Source organism: Cryptomeria japonica, unplaced genomic scaffold (assembly GCF_030272615.1).
Source record: "Cryptomeria japonica unplaced genomic scaffold, Sugi_1.0 HiC_scaffold_24, whole genome shotgun sequence".
Lineage (NCBI taxonomy): Eukaryota > Viridiplantae > Streptophyta > Pinopsida > Cupressales > Cupressaceae > Cryptomeria > Cryptomeria japonica.
In genome coordinates, this window is record NW_026728846.1 from 773227 (window position 1) to 790000 (window position 16774).

Genomic DNA, 16774 nt, shown 5'->3' on the forward strand with positions numbered 1-16774 from the left:
AGCATCAATCGACATAAACGGGCACGGGGGGAGGATGCTCGAGAACACTACCTCCCCTATATAAGTTATTTGTCCGATTCTCAAGCAGCCGAAGTCTGGTCATCGAATCGGGTCAAAGACCACAACTTCCGACTTTACCCACAATGCAAGTCATCGAATCGAACATCGGCCCCCGAGTCGGACTCCATGCGTATGTCAGGTCATCGGACCCAAATTCCGCCTTCCTGCGCATGGCGGGCCATCAATATCAACTCGGTCATCGGACCCAAACTCCGCCTTTTTGCGTATGGCACGCCTTCAAATCGGTCATCGGACCCAAATTCCGCCTTCCTGTGCATGGCGGGCCATCAACATCAACTCGGTCATCGGACCCAAATTCCGCCTTTCTGCGCATGGCACGCCATCAACTCGGTCATCGGACCCAAATTCCGCCTTCCTGCGCATGGCAGGTCATCGGACACAAATTCAGACCTCGCCAATATGCCTACGTATCGAATCGGTCATCGGACCCAACTTCCGACTTCATCCATACTGTAGGGTCTTTGAGGTTGGCGCGGTGCGCTCAACCCAGGGAGTCGACCCATCGAAGCATACACCTCCCCTATATAAGCTATTTGTCCGATTCCCACACCTGTGTAGTTTGCACCTCTGACCAGGACATCGACCCCAACTTCCGAACTCGACTGCAACGACGGCACCAGCGCCTTGGTGCGCACCTTGTGACGCACAGTCCCAACATTCGCCTTCCTGCACATGGCAGGTCATCGGACCCAAATTCCGACCTCGCGAGTATGCCTACATATCGAATCGGTCATCGGACCCAACTTCCGACTTCATCCATACCGTAGGGTCTTTGAGGTTGGCGCGGTGCGCTCAACCCGGGGAGTCGACCCAACGAAGCATACACCTCCCCTATATAAGCTATTTGTCCGATTCCCACACCTGTGTAGTTTGCACCTCCGATCAAGACATCGACCCCAACTTCCGAACTCGCCTCCAACGACCGAACCAGCGCCTTGGTGCGCACCTTGCAACGCACAGTGCCAACATTCGCCTTCCTGCACGTGGCAGGTCATCGGACCCAAATTCCGACCTCGCGAGTATGCCTACATATCGAATCGGTCATCGGACCCAACTTCCGACTTCATCCATACCGTAGGGTCTTTGAGGTTGGCGCGGTGCGCTCAACCCGGGGAGTCGACCCAACGAAGCATACACCTCCCCTATATAAGCTATTTGTCCGATTCCCACACCTGTGTAGCTTGCACCTCCGATCAGGACATCGACCCCAACTTCCGAACTCGACTAAAAAGACCGCACCAGCGCCTTGGTGTGCACCTTGCAACGCACAGTGTCAACATTCGCCTTCCTGCACATGGCAGGTCATCGGACCCAAATTCCGACCTCATGAGCATACCTACTAATCGAATCGGTCATCGGACCCAACTTCCGACTTCATCCATACCGTAGGGTCTTTGAGGTTGGCGCGGTGCGCTCAACCTGGGGAGTCGACCCATCGAAGCATACACCTCCCCTATATAAGCTATTTGTCCGATTCCGACACCTGTGTAGTTTGCACCTCCGCTCAGGACATCGACCCCAACTTCCGAACTCGCCTGCAACGACCGAACCAGCGCCTTGGTGCGCACCAAAAGTGCGCACTTTTGGAGGGCACTTTTCTGCGCTCCAAAGGTGCGCACTTTTGGAGGGCACTTTTTGGAGGGCACTTTTCTGCGCTCCAAAGGTGCGCACTTTTGGAGGGCACTTTTTGGAGGGCACTTTTCTGCGCTCCAAAGGTGCGCACTTTTGGAGGGCACTTTTTGGAGGGCACTTTTCTGCGCTCCAAAGGTGCGCACTTTTGGAGGGCACTTTTTGGAGGGCACTTTTCTGCGCTCCAAAGGTGCGCACTTTTGGAGGGCACTTTTTGGAGGGCACTTTTCTGCGCTCCAAAGGTGCGCACTTTTGGAGGGCACTTTTTGGAGGGCACTTTTCTGCGCTCCAAAGGTGCGCACTTTTGGAGGGCACTTTTTGGAGGGCACTTTTCTGCGCTCCAAAGGTGCGCACTTTTGGAGGGCACTTTTTGGAGGGCACTTTTCTGCGCTCCAAAGGTGCGCACTTTTGGAGGGCACTTTTGTGCACTCCAAAGGTGCGCACTTTTGGAGGGCACTTTTCCTGTGCTCCAAAGGTGCACACCTAGGTGAGCACCTTCGACCACACCTTGTAGCACACCAAACTCTGACTTTCGACTTCATCCGCAATGCAGGGTCTTTGAGGTTGGCGCAATGCGCACAACCAGGGGAGTCGACCCATCAAACCCAACACCTCCCCTATATAAGCTATTTGTCTGATTCTCATACATGCGTAGCCTGCAGGAGCAATTAGGACATCGACCCCAACTTTCGGCTTCTAAACGAAAACAAGGTCTTTGAGGTTGGTGTAATGCGAACAACTAGGGGAGTCAACCCATCAAACCCAACACCTCCCCTATATAAGCTATTTGTCTGATTCTCATACATGTGTAGTCTACAGGAGCAATTAGGACATCGACCCCAACTTTTGACTTCTTAACGAAAACAAGGTCTTTGAGGTTGACGTAATGCGCACAACCAGGGGAGTCGACCCATCAAACCCAACACCTCCCCTATATAAGCTATTTGTCCGATTCTCATACATGTGTAGCCTGCAGGAGCCATTAGGACATTGACCCCAACTTTTGACTTCTTAACGAAAACAAGGTCTTTGAGGTTGGCGTAATGCGCACAACCAAGGGAGTTGACCCATCAAACCCAACACCTCCCCTATATAAGCTATTTGTCTGATTCTCATACATGTGTAGCCTGCAACAACGATTAGGACATCCACCCCAACTTCTGAATTCGTCTGCGTTGACCGCACCAAAGGTGCACGCCTTGGTGCTCACCAAAATCCGACTTCCGACTTCTTCTGCTATGCGGGGTCTTTGAGGTTGGCGCAGTGCGCACAACCAGGGGAGTCAACCCACCGAATGCAACACCTCCCCTATATAAGCTATTTGTCTGATTCTCATACATGCGTAGACTGCAGCAATGATTAGGACATCCACCCCAACTTTTGACTTCTTAAACAAGACAGGGTCTTTGAAGTTGGTGCAGTGCACACAACCAGGGGAGTCGACCCATCAAACGCAACACCTCCCCTATATAAAGCTATTTGTCCGATTCTCATACGTGTAGTCTGCAGCAGCGATTAGGACATCGACCCCAACTTCCGAATTCGTTTGCATTGACCGCACCAAAGGTGCACGCCTTGGTGTGCACCCTGGAGTGCACTTTGGTGCTCACCTCGGTGCACACTTTGGTGTGCACCTCGGTGTGCACCAAAGGTGCGCACCTTGGAGCGCACCAAAGGTGTACACTTTGGAGCGCACCACATAGGGTCTTTGAGAGGTTGGCGCAGTGCGCACACCAAGGTGGGTGTTGAGGTGCGTGCCGAGGTGGGTGGGTGCTAGGGTGCGCTCCATGGTGGGTGCCAGGGTGGGTGCGTGCTAGGGTGGATTCCAAAGAGGGTCATAGGGTGGGTGCCAAGGTGGGTTGGTGATATAGTGGGTTCAAAGGTGGGTACTAGGGTGGGTTCCAAGGTGGGTCACAAGTTGGGTGCCAGGATGCGTGGGTGTTAGGTTGGGTGCCAAGGTGGGCTCCTGCGTGGGTGGGTGCTAGGGTGGGTTTCAAGGTGGACGCGAGGGCGGGTGCCAAGGTGGGTAACAAGTTGGGTGTTAGGATGGGTGAGTGCTAGAGTGGGTGCCAAGGTGGGTGGGTGCTAAGGTGGATGCCAAGGTGGTTCACAGGGTGGGTGGGTTCTAGGGTGAGTTCCAAGGTGGGTCACAGGTTCAGTGCTAGGGTGGGTGTCAAGGCGGGTGTCGAGGTGCCTGGGTGCTAGGGTGTGGATGCCAATGTGGGTCATAGGGTGGGTACTAGGGTGGGCTGCAATGTGGGTGCCAAGGTGGGTAACATGCTCGGTGGGTTCTAAATTGGGTGCCAGGGTGGGTGTGCACCCACCTTGCCCGAGGTGGGTGCCAAGGTGCCAGTGTGGGTGGGTGCTAAGGTGGATGCCAAGGTGGGTGAGAAGGTGGGTGATAGGTTGAGTGGTAGGATGGGTGGGTGCCAAGATGGGTCACAGGGTGGGTGCAAGGGTGGGTAGGTGCTAGGGTTGGTGTCAGGGTGGGTGGGTGCTAGGTTGGGTTCCAAGGTGGGTGCGAGGGTGAGTGTCAAGGTGGGTCACAGGTTAGGTGCTAGGATGGGTGAGTGCTAGGGTGCAAAGGTGCCAGGGTGGGTGCTAGGATGGGTCGATGCTAGGGTGAGTGGCAAGGTGGGTCCACAAGTGTCAAGGTGGGTGCCGAGGTGGGTGCCAAGTCGGCGACTGCTATGGTGGATGCCAAGGTGGGTCACGGGGTGGGTGCCAAGTTGCTAGGTTGGGTTCCAAGGTGGGTGCCAACGTGGGTGCTAGGGTGCGTGGGTTAAAGGGTGTGTCACAACGTGGGTGCCAGGATGGGTGCGCACCCACACTGGCCAAGACGGGTGCGGGTGCAAGGTTGGGTTCCAAGCCCGGTCACAGGCTGGGTGCTAGGATGGGTGGGTGCCAAGGTGGGCACCAGGGTGGGTGCACCCACCCTGGCCAAGGTGGGTCACGGGGTGGGTCCTAGGGTGGGTAACGGGGTGGGTACTAAGGTGCGTGCCAAGGTGGGTCATAGGGTGGGTGCCAAGGTGGGCACCAGGGTGGGTGTGCACCAACCCTAGCCAGGGTAGGTCACGGGGTGGTTGTCGGGGTGGGCGTCAAGGAGCCAAGGTGGGTGGCAAGTAGCCAAGTTGCGTGCCAAGGTGGGTGTCGGGGTGGGTGCCAAGGATCCAAGGTGGGTGCCAAGGAACCAAGGTGGGTGTCTGGGTGGGTGCCGAGGTGGGAGCCAGGGTGGGTCCCAAGGTGAGTGCAAAGGTGGGTGCCAGGGTCAAGGTGAGTGCCAATGTGGGTTCCAAGGTGCCAGGGTCAGGGTGAGTGCCAATGTGGGTTCAAAGGTGCTAAGTTGGGTGCGAGGTTGGGTGCGAGGGTGGGTGGGTGCCAAGGTGTGCTAGGTGGAAGCCCGGGTGGGTCGGCATCCCATGGGTGTCGAGTTGGGTGCCTGATGGGTGCTTCTTGTCAAGTTTTAGTCGTCGGGACTCATTTCGAGCCTTAGAGGTCGTTTCTTGTCCGGTTGCCCTGTCTTCGACCTGGGAACCCAATTTTGGTCCTCGGGTCCCATTTTTTTTTGTCTCGCATCCCACTTTTGGCCTGTGGCCTTTTCGGGGTCGATTCTCGTTTTGGGCATCAGAGCATGTTTCTTCTCCTAAAACCCAATATTTGTTTATTAAGTCTCGGAACACATTTTTGTTCTCGTGGACCCATCATGGGTCTTGGAACGCATTTGTGGTCCTTGGGTCCCATTTTGCATCCCGAAACTTGTGTTTTGGTGCTTGATCCCTATTTTGGGTGCCCACCTTGCACCAAGTGCGCACCCGGGGCAAACCGAGCGCCTTGGTGCACCGGGGCAAGATCGAGCGTGCACCCGAGGCGCCCCGAACATGCACCAAGGTGCACTCGGCCCACATGTGAGCGCAGGTCGTTGCGCCCGAGGTGGTGTGTGGGCACCGCGTTGCAGACGGGACACTGCACGCACACGACGCCCCCTCCAGGTGCACGCACGTAGGCCGGGCCGGGTGCACACCCGACGCCCTAGCAAGGTGCGCGCACCCGGGCAGGGCTCACACTTGGCGAACGGGGCGCACTTCGCGAGGGAGGGTGTGCACCTCGACGGGGGTGGGTGGCCGGGGTGGATTCGCACGTGGGTCGCGGTTTGCTAAGTACACACTGCGACAAGCTCATAACGGGTGCGATCATACCAGCATTAGTGCACCGGATCCCATCAGAACTCCGCAGTTAAGCGCGCTTGGGCCGGAGTAGTACTGGGATGGGTGACCTCCCGGGAAGTCCCGGTGTTGCACCCTTTTTTAGTTTTTCGCCGGGCGTCGCAATGCTATTTGAATAAACCTTTTGCCCGTTTGCGTTCTCGTCGGGGCCGGGCCGGGCCGGGGTGCGCTGCCCGCACTACCGCGCGCGCGGGGGCGACACCGAGCGCGCACCCGAGGCACCCCGAGCACACAGGCCACGGTGCAACCCGGGCGTTGTGCGCGCACCCCGGTGCGCCCGAGGTGCTGCGCGCGCACCCAGGTGAAATCGGTGTGCACCTCGGCCAGTGCGCGCTCGGTCGAGTCGCGCACGTTGGCCAAGGTGCACGGTGATGTTTCTTACTCTAAGGTTCCGCACCAGACGCCCGGGACAGGTGAGCGAAGCTGGGCGGGGCCGGGTGCGCGGCCGGGGCAGGTGCACGCAGCTGGAGAGAGCTTTGGAGCACACTTCGGAGCGCACCAATGATGCGCTCCATTCAAAAGTTTCCTGAAAAGGCAAAAAAAGTTGAGATTATAGAATTTCCCACTTGAGAGATTGTAAAAAAAAAAATTTAAAATGAAGGAAACGCGGGTGCCAAGGTGTGCGCAGCCCAGCCAAGGTGTGCGCACCAAGGCGCCCACCCTGGCGAAGGTGCACGCAAGGTGCGCACCCGAGGCAAACCGGACAATTAACCCAACTTTCGACTTCGCGCGCACCTTGGAGCGCACTTCGGAGCGCTCCTTGGTGCGCACCAATCTTGGGCACCTCGGAGTGCACCATGGCGCCCACCAAGGTGCGCACCCGGGGCAAACCGAGCTCCGACTTCGTGCGCACCTTGGAGCGCACGAAAGGTGCGCACCATGGCGCCCACCAAGGTGCGCAGCCCAGCCAAGGCGTGCGCATCAAGGTGCGCACCCTGGCGAAGGTGCGCACCCGGGGCAAACCGAGCTCCGACTTCGTGCGCACCTTGGAGCGCACAAAAGGTGCGCAACCCAGCCAAGGTGTGCGCACCCCGGTCAAACCGAGCTCCGAATCGTGCGCACCAGAGGTGCACGCCATCGTGCGCACCTTGGAGCACACTTCGGAGCCCTCCTTGGTGCGCGCCGATGTTGCGCACCTCGGAGCGCACCCGGGGAAAACAATGCAATTAACCCGACTTTCGACTTCGTGGGCACCTCGGAGCGCTCTCGGGTTCGCACCTCGGAGCACACCGAGGTGCGCACCTTTGATGCGCTGCCTTCACCAATTTCCAGAAAAGGCAAGAAAACATTGAGAAGGTGTGCGCACCGAGGTGCCCACCCTGGCGAAGGTGCACGCGAGGTGCGCACCCGGGGCAAACCGGGCTCCGACTTCGTGCACGCCGCACCTTGGAGCACACTTCGGAGCGCTCCTTGGTGCGCACCAGGGCGCGCAACCCAGCCGAGGTGCCCACCCCGGCGAAGGTGCACGCGAGGTGCGCACCCGGGGCAAACCGGGCTCCGACTTCGTGCACGCCATGGTGCCCACCGCGGCGAAGGTGCACGCGAGGTGCGCACCCGGGGCAAACCGGGCTCCGACTTCGTGCACGCCGCACCTTGGAGCACACTTCGGAGCGCTCCTTGGTGCGCACCATGGTGCCCACCAGGGCGCGCAACCCCGCCGAAGGTGCACGCGAGGTGCGCACCCGGGGCAAACCGGGCTCCGACTTCGTGCACGCCGCACCTTGGAGCACACTTCGGAGCGCTCCTTGGTGCGCACCATGGTGCCCACCAGGGCGCGCAACCCCGCCGAAGGTGCACGCGAGGTGCGCACCCGGGGCAAACCGGGCTCCGACTTCGTGCACGCCATGGTGCGCACCGCGGCGAAGGTGCGCACCCGGGGCAAACCGGGCTCCGACTTCGTGCACGCCGCACCTTGGAGCACACTTCGGAGCGCTCCTTGGTGCGCACCAGGGCGCGCAACCCAGCCGAGGTGCCCACCCCGGCGAAGGTGCACGCGAGGTGCGTACCCGGGGCAAACCGGGCTCCGACTTCGTGCACGCCGCACCTTGGAGCACACTTCGGAGCGCTCCTTGGTGCGCACCATGGTGCCCACCAGGCCGCGCAACCCAGCCAAGGTGTGCGCACCAAGGTGCACGCGAGGTGCGCACCCGGGGCAAACCGGGGTCCGACTTCGTGCACGCCGCACCTTGGAGCACACATCGGGGCGCTCCCGGGTTCGCACCGGCGTTGCGCACCGTGGTGGGCACCTCGGAGCACACCAAGGTGGGCAGCGAGGTGCGCACCTTTGATGCGATGCCTTCACTAATTTCCATAAAAGGCAAAAAAAAAATGAGATTTTAAAATTTCCGTTTTGAAAGATAGTGAGAAAAAGGGAATGCTGGTGCCATCTTGAGCCCACCCTGGTGCGCAGCCCAGCCAAGGTGTGCGCACCAAGGTGCCCACCCTGGCGAAGGTGCGCGCCCGGGCAATTAATCCAACTTCCAACTTCGCGCGCGCCAGGGTGGGAGCGCACCCAACAACCGGGCCTGGGAAGAGCCAATGCGAGAAACCCCACCAAACGCTCTGACAAAAAAAGAGGGGGCGCTCCAGTAACCCCGCTTCGGAGCGCACCCTGGGCAAACCCAGCCAAGGTGCCCACCCCGGCCAAGGTGCAGGCGAGGTGCGCACCCGGGGCAAACCGGGCTCCGACAACGTGCACGCCGCACCTTGGAGCACACTTCGTAGCGCTCCCGGGTGCGCACCTCAGAGCACACCAAGGTGGGCAGCGAGGTGCGCACCTTTGATGCGCTGCCTTCACTAATTTCCAGAAAAGGCAAAAAAAAAAGGAGATTTTAAAATTTCCGTTTTGAAAGATAGTGAAAAAAACGGAACGCGCGTGCCATCTTGAGCCCGCCCTGGTGCGCAGCCCAGGTAAGGTGCCCACCCTGGCAAAGGTGCGCACCCGGGCAATTAACCCTACTTCCGACTTCGTGCGCGCCAGGGTGGCAACCGGGCCTCGGAAGAGCCAATGCGAGAAACCCCACCAAACGCTCCGACAAAAAAAGAGGCGGCGCTCCAATAACCCCGCTTCGGAGCGCAGCCGGGGCAAACCCAGCCAAGGTGCCCACCCCGACGAAGGTGCACGCGAGGTGCGCACCCGGGGCAAACCGGGCTCCGACAACGTGCACGCAGCACCTTGGAGCACACTTCGAAGCACTCCCGGGTGCCCACCGGCGTTGCGCACCGTGGTGGGCAGCGAGGTGCGCACCTTTGATGCGCTGCCTTCACTAATTTCCAGAAAAAGGCAAAAAAAAATGAGATTTTAAAATTTCCGTTTTGAAAGATAGTGAAAAAAAAGGAACGCGGGTGCCATCTTGAGCCCGCCCTGGTGCGCAGCCCAGGCAAGGCATGCGCACCAAGGTGCCCACCCGAGGTGCACACCCGGGGCAAACCGGGCTCCGACTTCGTGCAGGCCGCACCTTGGAGCACACTTCGGAGCGCTCCTTGGTGCGCACCATGGTGCCCACCAGGGCGCGCAACCCAGCCAAGGTCTGCACACCAAGGTGCCCACCCCGGCGAAGGTGCACGCGAGGTGCGCACCCGGGGCAAACCGGGCTCCGACTTCGTGCACGCCATGGTGCCCACCGCGGCGAAGGTGCACGCGAGGTGCGCACCCGGGGCAAACCGGGCTCCGACTTCGTGCACGCCGCACCTTGGAGCACACTTCGGAGCGCTCCTTGGTGCGCACCATGGTGCCCACCAGGGCGCGCAACCCAGCCAAGGTGTGCGCACCAAGGTGCACGCGAGGTGCGCACCCGGGGCAAACCGGGGTCCGACTTCGTGCACGCCGCACCTTGGAGCACACATCGGAGCGCTCCCAGGTTCGCACCAGCGTTGCGCACCTTTGATGCGCTGCCTTCACTAATTTCCAGAAAAGGCAAAAAAAAACGAGATTTTAAAATTTCCGTTCTGAAAGATAGTGAAAAAAACGGAACGCGGGTGCCATCTTGAGCCCTTCCTGGTGCGCAGCCCAGGCAAGTTGTGCGCACCAAGGTGCCCACCCTGGCGGAGGTGCGCGCCCGGGGCAATCCGGGCTCCGACTTCGTGCACTGCATGGTGCCCACCAAGGCGCGCAACCCAGCCAAGGTGCCCACCGCAGCGAAGGTGCACGCGAGGTGCGCACCCGAGGTGCACACCCGGGGCAAACCGGGCTCCGACTTCGTGCACGCCGCACCTTGGAGCACACTTCAGAGCGCTCCTTGGTGCGCACCAGGGCGCGCAACCCAGCCGAGGTGCCCACCCCGGCGAAGGTGCACGCGAGGTGCGCACCCGGGGCAAACCGGGCTCCGACTTCGTGCACGCCATGGTGCCCACCGCGGCGAAGGTGCGCACCCGGGGCAAACCGGGCTCCGACTTCGTGCACGCCGCACCTTGGAGCACACTTCGGAGCGCTCCTTGGTGCGCACCATGGTGCCCACCAGGCCGCGCAACCCAGCCAAGGTGTGCGCACCAAGGTGCACGCGAGGTGCGCACCCGGGGCAAACCGGGGTCCGACTTCGTGCACGCCGCACCTTGGAGCACACATCGGGGCGCTCCCGGGTTCGCACCGGCGTTGCGCACCGTGGTGGGCACCTCGGAGCACACCAAGGTGGGCAGCGAGGTGCGCACCTTTGATGCGATGCCTTCACTAATTTCCATAAAAGGCAAAAAAAAAACGAGATTTTAAAATTTCCGTTTTGAAAGATAGTGAGAAAAAGGGAATGCTGGTGCCATCTTGAGCCCGCCCTGGTGCGCAGCCCAGCCAAGGTTTGCGCACCAAGGTGCCCACCCTGGCGAAGGTGCGCGCCCGGGCAATTAACCCAACTTCCAACTTCGCGCGCGCCAGGGTGGGAGCGCACCCAACAACCGGGCCTGGGAAGAGCCAATGCGAGAAACCCCACCAAACTCTCTGACAAAAAAAGAGGGGGCGCTCCAGTAACCCCGCTTCGGAGCGCACCCTGGGCAAACCCAGCCAAGGTGCCCACCCCGGCCAAGGTGCAGGCGAGGTGCGCACCCGGGGCAAATCGGGCTCCGACAACGTGCACGCCGCACCTTGGAGCACACTTCGTAGCGCTCCCGGGTGCGCACCTCAGAGCACACCAAGGTGGGCAGCGAGGTGCGCACCTTTGATGCGCTGCCTTCACTAATTTCCAGAAAAGGCAAAAAAAAAAGGAGATTTTAAAATTTCCGTTTTGAAAGATAGTGAAAAAAACGGAACGCGCGTGCCATCTTGAGCCCGCCCTGGTGCGCAGCCCAGGTAAGGTGCCACCCTGGCAAAGGTGCGCACCCGGGCAATTAACCCTACTTCCGACTTCGTGCGCGCCAGGGTGGCAACCGGGCCTCGGAAGAGCCAATGCGAGAAACCCCACCAAACGCTCCGACAAAAAAAGAGGCGGCGCTCCAATAACCCCGCTTCGGAGCGCAGCCGGGGCAAACCAAGCCAAGGTGCCCACCCCGACGAAGGTGCACGCGAGGTGCGCACCCGGGGCAAACCGGGCTCCGACAACGTGCACGCAGCACCTTGGAGCACACTTCGAAGCACTCCCGGGTGCCCACCGGCGTTGCGCACCGTGGTGGGCAGCGAGGTGCGCACCTTTGATGCGCTGCCTTCACTAATTTCCAGAAAAAGGCAAAAAAAAATGAGATTTTAAAATTTCCGTTTTGAAAGATAGTGAAAAAAAAGGAACGCGGGTGCCATCTTGAGCCCGCCCTGGTGCGCAGCCCAGGCAAGGCATGCGCACCAAGGTGCCCACCCGAGGTGCACACCCGGGGCAAACCGGGCTCCGACTTCGTGCAGGCCGCACCTTGGAGCACACTTCGGAGCGCTCCTTGGTGCGCACCATGGTGCCCACCAGGGCGCACCCGAGGCAAACCGGGCTCCGACTTCGTGCACGCCGCACCTTGGAGCACACATCGGAGCGCTCCCAGGTTCGCACCAGCGTTGCGCACCTTTGATGCGCTGCCTTCACTAATTTCCAGAAAAGGCAAAAAAAAACGATATTTTAAAATTTCCGTTCTGAAAGATAGTGAAAAAAACGGAACGCGGGTGCCATCTTGAGCCCTTCCTGATGCGCAGCCCAGGCAAGTTGTGCGCACCAAGGTGCCCACCCTGGCGGAGGTGCGCGCCCGGGGCAAACCGGGCTCCGACTTCGTGCACTGCATGGTGCCCACCAAGGCGCGCAACCCAGCCAAGGTGCCCACCGCAGCGAAGGTGCACGCGAGGTGCGCACCCGAGGTGCACACCCGGGGCAAACCGGGCTCCGACTTCGTGCACGCCGCACCTTGGAGCACACTTCAGAGCGCTCCTTGGTACGCACCAGGGCGCGCAACCCAGCCAAGGTGCTCACCCCGGCGAAGGTGCACGCGAGGTGCGCACCCGGGGCAAACCGGGCTCGGACTTCGTGCACGCCGCACCTTGGAGCACACATCGGAGCGCTCCCGGGTTCGCACCAGCATTGCGCACCTTTGATGCGCTGCCTTCACTAATTTCCAGAAAAGGCAAAAAAAAGAAAAAAATGAGATTTTAAAATTTCCGTTTTGAAAGATAGTGAAAAAAACGGAACGCGGGTGCCATCTTGAGCCCGCCCTGGTGTGCAGCCCAGGCAAGTTGTGCGCACCAAGGCACCCACCCTGGCCAAGGTGGGTCACGGGGTGGGTCCTAGGGTGGGTAACGGGGTGGGTACTAAGGTGCGTGCCAAGGTGGGTCATAGGGTGGGTGCCAAGGTGGGCACCAGGGTGGGTGTGCACCAACCCTAGCCAGGGTAGGTCACGGGGTGGTTGTCGGGGTGGGCGTCAAGGAGCCAAGGTGGGTGGCAAGTAGCCAAGTTGCGTGCCAAGGTGGGTGTCGGGGTGGGTGCCAAGGATCCAAGGTGGGTGCCAAGGAACCAAGGTGGGTGTCTGGGTGGGTGCCGAGGTGGGAGCCAGGGTGGGTCCCAAGGTGAGTGCAAAGGTGGGTGCCAGGGTCAAGGTGAGTGCCAATGTGGGTTCCAAGGTGCCAGGGTCAGGGTGAGTGCCAATGTGGGTTCAAAGGTGCTAAGTTGGGTGCGAGGTTGGGTGCGAGGGTGGGTGGGTGCCAAGGTGTGCTAGGTGGAAGCCCGGGTGGGTCGGCATCCCATGGGTGTCGAGTTGGGTGCCTGATGGGTGCTTCTTGTCAAGTTTTAGTCGTCGGGACTCATTTCGAGCCTTAGAGGTCGTTTCTTGTCCGGTTGCCCTGTCTTCGACCTGGGAACCCAATTTTGGTCCTCGGGTCCCATTTTTTTTTGTCTCGCATCCCACTTTTGGCCTGTGGCCTTTTCGGGGTCGATTCTCGTTTTGGGCATCAGAGCATGTTTCTTCTCCTAAAACCCAATATTTGTTTATTAAGTCTCGGAACACATTTTTGTTCTCGTGGACCCATCATGGGTCTTGGAATGCATTTGTGGTCCTTGGGTCCCATTTTGCATCCCGAAACTTGTGTTTTGGTGCTTGATCCCTATTTTGGGTGCCCACCTTGCACCAAGTGCGCACCCGGGGCAAACCGAGCGCCTTGGTGCACCGGGGCAAGATCGAGCGTGCACCCGAGGCGCCCCGAACATGCACCAAGGTGCACTCGGCCCACATGTGAGCGCAGGTCGTTGCGCCCGAGGTGGTGTGTGGGCACCGCGTTGCAGACGGGACACTGCACGCACACGACGCCCCCTACAGGTGCACGCACGTAGGCCGGGCCGGGTGCACACCCGACGCCCTAGCAAGGTGCGCGCACCCGGGCAGGGCTCACACTTGGCGAACGGGGCGCACTTCGCGAGGGAGGGTGTGCACCTCGACGGGGGTGGGTGGCCGGGGTGGATTCGCACGTGGGTCGCGGTTTGCTAAGTACACACTGCGACAAGCTCATAACGGGTGCGATCATACCAGCGTTAGTGCACCGGATCCCATCAGAACTCCGCAGTTAAGCGCGCTTGGGCCGGAGTAGTACTGGGATGGGTGACCTCCCGGGAAGTCCCGGTGTTGCACCCTTTTTTAGTTTTTCGCCGGGCATCGCAATGCTATTTGAATAAACCTTTTGCCCGTTTGCGTTCTCGTCGGGGCCGGGCCGGGCCGGGGTGCGCTGCCCGCACTACCGCGCGCGCGGGGGCGACACCGAGCGCGCACCCGAGGCGCCCCGAGCACACAGGCCACGGTGCAACCCGGGCGTTGTGCGCGCACCCCGGTGCGCCCGAGGTGCTGCGCGCGCACCCAGGTGAAATCGGTGTGCACCTCGGCCAGTGCGCGCTCGGTCGAGTCGCGCACGTTGGCCAAGGTGCACGGTGATGTTTCTTACTCTAAGGTTCCGCACCAGACGCCCGGGACAGGTGAGCGAAGCTGGGCGGTGCGCGGCCGGGGCAGGTGCACGCAGCTGGAGAGAGCTTTGGAGCACACTTCGGAGCGCACCAATGATGCGCTCCATTCAAAAGTTCCTGAAAAGGCAAAAAAAGTTGAGATTATAGAATTTCCCACTTGAGAGATTGTAAAAAAAAAAAATTTAAAATGAAGGAAACGCGGGTGCCAAGGTGTGCGCAGCCCAGCCAAGGTGTGCGCACCAAGGCGCCCACCCTGGCGAAGGTGCACGCAGGTGCGCACCCGAGGCAAACCGGACAATTAACCCAACTTTCGACTTCGCGCGCACCTTGGAGCGCACTTCGGAGCGCTCCTTGGTGCGCACCAATCTTGGGCACCTCGGAGTGCACCATGGCGGCCCACCAAGGTGCGCACCCGGGGCAAACCGAGCTCCGACTTCGTGCGCACCTTGGAGCGCACGAAAGGTGCGCACCATGGCGCCCACCAAGGTGCGCAAGCCCAGCCAAGGCGTGCGCATCAAGGTGCGCACCCTGGCGAAGGTGGCGCACCCGGGGCAAACCGAGCTCCGACTTCGTGCGCACCTTGGAGCGCACAAAAGGTGCGCAACCCAGCCGAAGGTAGTGCGCACCCCGGTCAAACCGAGCTCCGAATCGTGCGCACCAGAGGTGCACGCCATCGTGCGCACCTTGAGCACACTTCGGAGCCCTCCTTGGTGCGCGCCGATGTTGCGCACCTCGGAGCGCACACCGGGGAAAACAATGCAATTAACCCGACTTTCGACTTCGTGGGCACCTCGGAGCGCTCTCGGGTTCGCACCTCGGAGCACACCGAGGTGCGCACCTTTGATGCGCTGCCTTCACCAATTTCCAGAAAAGGCAAGGAAACATTGAGAAGGTGTGCGCACCGAGGTGCCCACCCTGGCGAAGGTGCACGCGAGGTGCGCACCCGGGGCAAACCCGGGCTCCGACTTCGTGCACGCCGCACCTTGGAGCACACTTCGGAGCGCTCCTTGGTGCGCACCAGGGCGCGCAACCCAGCCGAGGTGCCCACCCGGCGAAGGTGCACGCGAGGTGCGCACCCGGGGCAAACGGGGCTCCGACTTCGTGCACGCCATGGTGCCCACCGCGGCGAAGGTGCACGCGAGGTGCGCACCCGGGGCAAACCGGGCTCCGACTTCGTGCACGCCGCACCTTGGAGCACACTTCGGAGCGCTCCTTGGTGCGCACCATGGTGCCCACCAGGGCGCGCAACCCCGCCGAAGGTGCACGCGAGGTGCGCACCCGGGGCAAACCGGGCTCCGACTTCGTGCACGCCGCACCTTGGAGCACACTTCGGAGCGCTCCTTGGTGCGCACCATGGTGCCCACCAGGGCGCGCAACCCCGCCGAAGGTGCACGCGAGGTGCGCACCCGGGGCAAACCGGGCTCCGACTTCGTGCACGCCATGGTGCGCACCGCGGCGAAGGTGCGCACCCGGGGCAAACCGGGCTCCGACTTCGTGCACGCCGCACCTTGGAGCACACTTCGGAGCGTCCTTGGTGCGCACCAGGGCGCGCAACCCAGCCGAGGTGCCCACCCCGGCGAAGGTGGCACGCGAGGTGCGTACCCGGGGCAAACCGGGCTCCGACTTCGTGCACGCCGCACCTTGGAGCACACTTCGGAGCGCTCCTTGGTGCGCACCATGGTGCCCACCAGGCCGCGCAACCCAGCCAAGGTGTGCGCACCAAGGTGCACGCGAGGTGCGCACCCGGGGCAAACCGGGGTCCGACTTCGTGCACGCCGCACCTTGGAGCACACATCGGGGCGCTCCCGGGTTCGCACCGGCGTTGCGCACCGTGGTGGGCACCTCGGAGCACACCAAGGGGGGCAGCGAGGTGCGCACCTTTGATGCGATGCCTTCACTAATTTCCATAAAAGGCAAAAAAAAAAACGAGATTTTAAAATTTCCGTTTGAAAGATAGTGAGAAAAAGGGAATGCTGGTGCCATCTTGAGCCCGCCCTGGTGCGCAGGCCCAGCCAAGGTGTGCGCACCAAGGTGCCCACCCTGGCGAAGGTGCGCGCCGGGCAATTAACCCAACTTCCAACTTCGCGCGCGCCAGGGTGGGAGCGCACCCAACAACCGGGCCCTGGGAAGAGCCAATGCGAGAAACCCCACCAAACGCTCTGACAAAAAAAGAGGGGGCGCTCCAGTAACCCCGCTTCGGAGCGCACCCTGGGCAAACCCAGCCAAGGTGCCCACCCCGGCCAAGGTGCAGGCGAGGTGCGCACCCGGGGCAAACCGGGCTCCGACAACGGTGCACGCCGCACCTTGGAGCACACTTCGTAGCGCTCCCGGGGTGCGCACCTCAGAGCACACCAAGGTGGGCAGCGAGGTGCGCACCTTTGATGCGCTGCCTTCACTAATTTCCAGAAAAGGCAAAAAAAAAAGGAGATTTAAAATTTCCGTTTTGAAAGATAGTGAAAAAAAACGGAACGCGCGTGCCATCTTGAGCCCGCCCTGGTGCGCAGC

General features: G+C 60.8%; 2 non-coding genes across 2 annotated transcripts; both read left to right on the forward strand.

Annotated features, from left to right (window-relative positions):
• The first annotated feature begins 5892 nt into the window (after positions 1–5892).
• On the forward strand, positions 5893–6011 carry LOC131861124 (5S ribosomal RNA). The gene has a single exon (XR_009360202.1). It is a non-coding gene; the product is annotated as a 5S ribosomal RNA (ribosomal RNA).
• Positions 6012–13827: 7816 nt separating this feature from the next.
• Positions 13828–13946, forward strand: LOC131861151 (5S ribosomal RNA). Its single transcript, XR_009360228.1, has one exon. It is a non-coding gene; the product is annotated as a 5S ribosomal RNA (ribosomal RNA).
• The last annotated feature ends 2828 nt before the right edge of the window (positions 13947–16774 follow it).